This window comes from Berghia stephanieae, chromosome 4, assembly GCF_034508935.2.
Source record: "Berghia stephanieae isolate SIO BIC M18660-M18661 chromosome 4, UCSD_Bste_1.3, whole genome shotgun sequence".
In the NCBI taxonomy this organism is placed as follows: Eukaryota; Metazoa; Mollusca; class Gastropoda; order Nudibranchia; family Aeolidiidae; genus Berghia; species Berghia stephanieae.
The window spans coordinates 8441839-8448111 of NC_088363.1; the positions used below are offsets into that span (position 1 = coordinate 8441839).

General features: G+C 37.6%; 1 protein-coding gene across 2 annotated transcripts in view; it reads right to left on the bottom strand.

The window, feature by feature from the left end:
* The window catches only part of LOC144969983 (ATP-binding cassette sub-family C member 4-like), a 63908-nt gene extending 63754 nt beyond the window's left edge, over positions 1–154 (bottom strand). Inside the window, exon 1 of one of the 2 annotated variants that reach the window (XM_078909105.1) lies at positions 19–154. The gene's annotated coding sequence lies outside the window, so the exon portion shown is untranslated. The remainder of the gene's footprint in view (positions 1–18) is intronic. The other variant, XM_078909107.1, reaches the window with a different exon arrangement.
* Positions 155–6273: the final 6119 nt, after the last annotated feature.

Here is a 6273-nt window from a genome sequence, read left to right on the forward strand (position 1 = left end):
CAATACCCAGCACACTACCAGAACATCCTACGAAATTGTTGTGTAAAGATCATGTCCAATAATGTGTTGATTGATAATTGGGAAATCCACTCGAACAGAATAACAGCACGATCTGACAGATATACCTGGTCCGCCCCTCAAAGTTGACGATAATGAGACTTCACGCTGGCCTCACCGGTGCGGTGTAGATCTGCCCCCCCCCCCCCCTCCCCTCTTTCATATCCGCCTTCCCCTCTCACCACACAATTTTTCCTTACCCCCCACGCCCAGCTTTACGACAACGGGGACAAGACGAGACCGATCGCAATACTATCGAGATAGATTCTCACAGGACTTACGTATCTACCTGTTCAGGCCTCACAGGTAAAGTTTGTTTCTTAACCCCCTCTCTCTCTCTCTCTCTCTCTCTCTCTCTCTCTCTCTCTCTCTCTCTCTTTCTCTCTTCCTCTTTTTTCCGCTTCTCTCATAACACACATTTACAAAAAACACACGAGAGAGAGGAGAGAGAGAGAGAGAGAGAGAGAGAGAGAGAGAGAGAGAGAGAGAGAGAGAGGAGGGATGGAGGAGAAAGACAGAGAGAGGGAGAAAGAGAGAGAGAGGGAGAAAGAGAAAGAGAGAGAGAGAAAGAGAGAGAGACAGAGAGAGAGAGAGAGAGAGAGAGAGAGAGAGAGAGAGAGAGAGAAATCACACAAACACACACATACATACACATACACAATCACAAACGTACCTCCCCCAACAAACAGACCTAGCACTCTAACTTCAAGATTCAAGTTTCACGTTTCAAACGTGAAAACTTGAAACTCTTACAAAGATCTTTTCAACACCATAATCAAACAAAAGTATCTAAATTTTTAACTTAAAAAGCCACCGCTCTGTCAATTCATCGAGGGTGAGATGGTACGTTCAGAGCTGCCTTCTTGAAATTGTAAAATTTCGTAGCTTGTAAGAGATAAAAATAGTAGTCTCTATAGATAGTATGTGCTTGACTAAGAAGCTCACAGCAGTGCCATCCGGAAGTATAACGGACCAACACACACAACTATGTATAACCATGAACTTATAGTCTGGTTAATAATTTAATATAGTTTAGTGAGAATTACTCATAAACGCAGATGGCAAAAAAAAAAAACCAAACAAACCAACAAACAATACCAAAGACACGAGTTACGTTAATTTCATTCTATCTATAATTAGCTTTATAAATCAACAATTTACCTTCACGAGGATTAAATAACAGTTCAAAATTCTTAAGATTATGTCGTAGTCTGGTTCCAAACTTTCATTTTCAGCTGTACAGTATTTGCTTCGTACCCGGAAGGTACCGAGTTCGATCACCCACCGCTGCGTTGTGTGGCTTTTGAACAAGTCACTTCGCCCTAGCTCAATTTGCGGCGCTGCACTGCGGCTCACGCCTGGGTTATTCCAGTTTCCCCTTTAGAATAGACCCTATAGAAAAAATTCTTAAGATAATGTCGTAGTCTGGTTCCAAACTTTCATGTTCCCTATAGAAAAAAAATCCCGAATGGGATGAATAAAGGGAATTTTATTTTATTTTCATTTATGTATTTAATGACCTTGACCTTGAGATGCTCATGACTTTTTAAAATTTGAGCCGAAATTTCGTAATTCTACGATTTTTCGTAATGGGATTCAATAGTCATGACGTCACTTCCTTCCTAATGACGCATGGTAACTTAGTAACACTGGCTCTAAACTATCGGAACAATGGGGGACGCCCGTATGAAATATTTCTCCGGCGAGCATAAAAGCGTATCCAGAGGGAAAACAACCATAAATTTGATCATGTTTTGTGTTTTACACATTCTGATCACAAGACATATGAAAAGTTCTAGCCAGCTTGAAGAATAAAAAGTAATGATTTTCTTTATTTAGAACCAAGATGGCCGCCGTTGCCGGGCGGCGTGACATCAGACTACTGAATCCAATTGTAGGCATCTCTGTAATATACATACTTAAAAATAACGCTTGAACTTGAAACTCGCAACTATTATGAAATAGGAGAATAACTTTAAAAATAGTCACGTGTTCGATTTCTGTTCGTTTTTTTCGTCTATAGTTTCATTCTCCGTACTCAGAAAAAACACACATAAATTTTGGCGAGAAAACGTGTCTATTCTTTGAAATTATATGTTATATTAACTTGACAAAAAAAACTTTTTTTTAAAAACATGTTTTCGTCCAACCTTGTCATTGATCACATGATTTGTTGCTGTCCAACGATTGGATATTTTTAAAATAAATGTAAACATGCTGCTTTGTTTATGAAAGTTGTAAACGTATCCATGAGATATGCTGAGTAAAATGACCACTTGTGACGTTGTATATTTCTCAAACTGTGAACACTGTTCACGATATTGGTCAATTTGAGCTCACTTTGCATGCAATGTGACCAATGACCTCGAGCACATGGAAAGGCAATATTATAGATCAACCCCAATACTCTTCAACAGTCGTAACGTCACTTCCTTCCTAATGACGCATGGTAACTTAGTAACACTGGCTCTAAACTATCGGAACAATGGCGGACGCCCGTATGAAATATTTCTCCCGCGAGCATAAAGCGTATCCAGAGGAGAAAAAAACACATAAATTTGATCATGTTTTGATTTTTACACATTCTGATCACAAGGCATATGAAAAGTTCTAGCCAGCATGAAGAATAAAAAGTAATGATTTTCTTTGTTTAGAACCAAGATGGCCGCCGTTGCCGGGCGGCGTGACATCAGACTATTGAATCGTATTATCAGCTTCTAAATCACCCCTACACGCTCCTACCGTTTTGCGGTGATGGGTCATAAATTATAGTCGAGTTGGGTAACAACACGTGATCACAGCCTCAGATGAAGAAAAGGTGAAATAAGGACAGTATTTGCGGGGTTTTATTTTAATACATCACTACTAATCACTCCCCCTATAATAACGGTAATTGTAATCAGTCACAGTTCCTGTTGAACCCTCGAGATCGAACAAGAATTAATTGCAATCAGGGCTGCCAGATGGCTAGAGTTCTTCGTAGCCAATTTCAGCTTCAAAAGTTGTTAAATAGAATCTCAAGTAGCCAAACACAACCAACTCTGATCCCCTTGAAAATCTCATTGATTTTGATTTTTTAAGAAAAAGAATCGACTAAACTAAGAAAAACAATATAATTTTATTCATTTATTTATTTACCTATTTATTTTTGAAATTTTTAAATAAATTAGTATTAGAAAGGCACTCGTGTGGCCATCTGGCAGCCCTGATTGGCCTATAACTGTGTAGCTTGCTCATCGCACAGATTAGAGGATATGATTGGGTAAAAGGCATGGCTTTGTGGTCGTGCTTGGCTCATAAATCACAACAAATTGTCCACTTGTCATAACTTTTTAGTTGACTCTTTGTGTTTACTAATGATTAAACGTTGGATGCCAACTTCAAACTTATGAATGGTATGCTATTAGGTAAAATATTCATCAGTTAGTTCTGCCGTCAGCTGTTACCTTCATAAACTAAAGGCCTGATATTGACCAGAAAATGGGCATGATCTATATTACATTTCCATGTGCTCGAGGTCATTGGTCACATTGCAAAATATGCTCAAAGTGACCCACTTAGTGAAAAGTGTTCACAGCTTTTAAAATATCTAACATCACGATTGGTCATTTTGTTCAACTTGACACATGGGTATGTTTACAACTTTCAAAAACAAAGCAGCGTGTTTACATTTGTTAAGATATATCCAATCGCTGGACAGCAACAAATCATGTGATTGATGACCTGGTTGGACGAAAACATGAATAAAGATTCGCTCCCATTGCGTCGCGAAAGAAGACGACGATCACAAATTGAAAGCAAAAAGTGAGTTGTTGTTAGGAATGCTCAAGGAAACAAATGATTCCATTGGCTGAGCTATTGATTACAATTCACATTTATATCTTTTTATTGTTCTCGTGATCTTTTTTGGGTTAGTTGGGTAATGATATGAGTTGAATAAGTTTATGTTCTGCCCGCAAATCATTCGTGACGAAACACAAATGTACGTGTAACCTTTTGCGTTTATGATCAGATCTCTCTCTCTCTCTCTCTCTCTCTCTCTCTCTCTCTCTCTCTCTGTGGCATATCACTTGGACGTAGCCTCCCACACAGTCCTTCGGAAGAAGTCTCTGTCTTGTGCCCATCTGCCACATTCCGTCACGCCGTTGTTGAGCCATTCCTGTATATCCTGTTGCCATCTTCTTTGTGGTCTTCCTCTGCCTCTTTTGCCCTCCGCCATGCCCTCCAGTACATCTATCTCTAGTGTGTCGTGTCTTTTCAGGTGCCCAGATCAGATAAAGATAATAATTTAATGTGAACTAATTAACCAGTAGATTTTTGACCAATTAAAACATGGAATTTGTGACACACATTCACATGTGGTCGGACAAACAAAGTTGGTTGTTTATAAACAATAACTTGAGTGAAATCGACCTCTCTCTGATCATTTTTAAAAATACCGCCAAATGGTTGACTGGTTATCACGATTTTCTCGATCATATTATTATTATAAATGTTTAAATTTACACATAGTTTTCTGTGTTGGTTCTATTTATCAAGCTGTAGAAAAGTGGGTATTTTATGTAAACACGTGTCATCGACAGTAAAACCTGTGTAGTTCGCTCTGTATACCAATAACTGCCATTGTTTACATTATGACGACTGTCCGAGAGGCGTGGTTATCTAAGTGTCTATTTTCTTTCTATGTGTCTTAAAACAATGACAAAGATCAGAGTTGAGTGACGTCTTTTGCATTCATTCTACATTTTGGAATCGCATCTTGATCATAGAACCATCCTTCAGTCCATGGGTTAGATACCACGAGAATAAGACGGCATACCAATCTGTGAGCATTTTTCAAACTATTTGTTCAATAAAGATCTGAACAAGTGTGTATGAAAGGTGCCAGACACACAAAACACCTTTCATACACACTTGTTCAGATCTTTATCCTTCTCTGGTGCCTGCTGCTTAATTTCTTAATTTAGACCACGGGATTTCTCTATTATTAAATAATACAAAAATGTATCCAGTCCTTGTTATCAAAATTTTCGAGTTGATCAGAACGTAAAGCCATAAGTTGTCAACCCTTTCCATCTTAATCGACATGTCCGTTGTATGTTTGGGCGTGTGGGTCCTGGTTGGGCGGTGCCTGGCAGCTCTATGTCCCTATATTACGTATTGACAACGACTTCTGCTCTCTATTCGACTTGCACGGAGATGATGATGATGATGATGATGATGATGATGATGATGATGGTGGTGGTTGGTGGACTCACTTCCCTGTCATCATTGACATAATCTGAAAAAAACACATTTATTGTATTTTGGCCACAAAACTTTAATTTAGTCGATCGACCCCCCCCCCCCCCCCCCCCCCCGATAAAGAGAACAACAACAACAACACATACAAACACACACACGCACACACAAGTAAAAAACAAATTGTAATGATAATAATGATAATATAATAATAATAATAATAATAATAATAATAATAATAATAATAATAATAAAAATAATAATAATAATAATAATAATAATAATAATAATAATAATAATAATAATAATAATAATAATAATAATAATAATGAGAAGAAAAAAAAACAAACAAAAATATAAACCCCCAAAATAAACAAAACGAAACAAACAAAAAAAAAATAACGAACCATCCAACAAAAAGAAAATTAAAACAAACAATCAACAATCAAAACCAAAACTTGACCTTTTACAGAATGAAGGAAGACACCCTGCCAGCCCTTAGCTCTTTATCCTGGTCACAATTTCGACAAGTTTTTTTCGACAAGATAGTTTTAGCACCGATCGATATTAGAAGAAAAGGGTTTCTGATCAAAAATGTCGCAATGACTATCCCGCACAAATCTTTGGGCCTCTTTTTCGCTCACGAAGTGCCCAAATTCGCGGCAAAATATGGGACGAAGCCGTTTCGTATATGCTAATTTAAAAAATTAATTACGACGCTTTTTATCGATGAATATGACTGAAAGTTGGCACACAGTTGGAAAAAAGGTCATTTTAGATTATGTCAAGCGACAAAACTCGTGCAATTACCGGAAGATTGTTAAAAATAGATTTTTACTCTTTGGAGTAAAATATTTCTAAAACTACCGGGCGTGGAGGTTTTGTCGCTGACAAGGTAATACATGAACATTTCTTCTTTTGGTTGTAAAATTTCATATGAATATGACGAGTACTTTTCCCGTATATTTTACAAAA